Genomic DNA, 1470 nt, shown 5'->3' on the forward strand with positions numbered 1-1470 from the left:
ATTGCATGAAAAATCTCAATCAGTGAACGCCCTTGAGGTGTTCATAAATGAGGTGGAAAGGCAATTAGATAGAAAAGTAAAAGTGGTGAGATCTGATAGAGGTGGTGAATATTATGGTAAAACTGATGAGAGTGGACAATGTCCAGGTCCATTTGCAAAGTATCTTGAAAGTCGGGGTATTTGTGCACAATATACAATGCCCGGTACACCACAACAAAATGGTGTAGCAGAAAGACGGAATCGTACTCTTATGGATATGGTTAGGAGTATGTTAAGTCATAGTAATATCCCTTTATCTCTGTGGATGTATTCATTAAAGACTGTTGTATATCTGGTTAACAGGGTTCCTAGCAAAGCAGTTTCTAAAACTCCTTATGAACTATGGACTGGAAGGAAACCCAGTTTAAGACATCTTCATGTTTGGGGATGTCCAGCAGAAGTAAGGTTATACAATCCACATGAAAAGAAACTTGATGCAAGAACCATTAATGGTTACTTCATCGGTTATCCCAAAAAGTCAAAGGGATATAGATTTTATTGCCCTAACCATAGTACAAGAATAGTTGAGTCTGGAAATGCTCGGTTCATTGAAAATGGTCAATTTAGTGGGAGTGAGGAATCACAAATAGTGGACATTCAAGAGCATACTGATAGTGTTTCTACTTCTAATGTCTCTTCTGAAGTTGTTATCCCTCTTGTTGTATCACAGTCACACAACAAGCAGAGACAACAAGTTAATGTTCCAATCCCACAAAATGAACATTTAAATGTTGAGCCGGTTGACAATGAACAAGTCACAAATGAACAACTCATAAATGAGCAATTGATAGAGGAACCACAAGAAGCAGCATTAAGAAGGTCTGTAAGGCAGAAAAAACCAGCTATTTCGAATGATTATGTGGTTTACTCTGTTGAACATGAATGTNACTTAAGCATTGATGAGGATCCAGTCTCTTTCAGACAAGCCATGGAAAGTAACAATTCAGAGAATTGNTTGAATGCTATGAAAGAAGAATTGAAATCAATGGANGACAATAAAGTNTGGGATCTAGTTGAATTGCCTAAAGGTTCAAAAAGAGTCGGTTGTAAATGGGTCTTTAAGACTAAACATGACTCAAAAGGCAATATTGAAAGGTATAAAGCTAGATTAGTCGCCAAAGGTTTCACTCAAAATGATGGCATTGACTACAAAGAGACCTTCTCTCCTGTTTCTAAGAAGGACTCTTTGAGAATTGTTTTGGCTTTGGTGGNTCATTATGATTTAGAGCTTCACCAAATGGATGTAAAGACCGCCTTTCTGAATGGTGACTTAGAAGAGGAAGTTTATATGGACCAACCAGAAGGTTTCACCATAATAGGAAAAGAAAATCTGGTGTGTAAATAAAAGAAATCAATATATGGGTTAAAACAAGCTTCTTGACAATGGTATCTAAAATTTAATGATACCATAACTTCGTATGGTTTTGTAGA

The sequence above is a fragment of the Vigna radiata genome, chromosome 4 (genome assembly GCF_000741045.1).
Source record: "Vigna radiata var. radiata cultivar VC1973A chromosome 4, Vradiata_ver6, whole genome shotgun sequence".
In the NCBI taxonomy this organism is placed as follows: domain Eukaryota; kingdom Viridiplantae; phylum Streptophyta; class Magnoliopsida; order Fabales; family Fabaceae; genus Vigna; species Vigna radiata.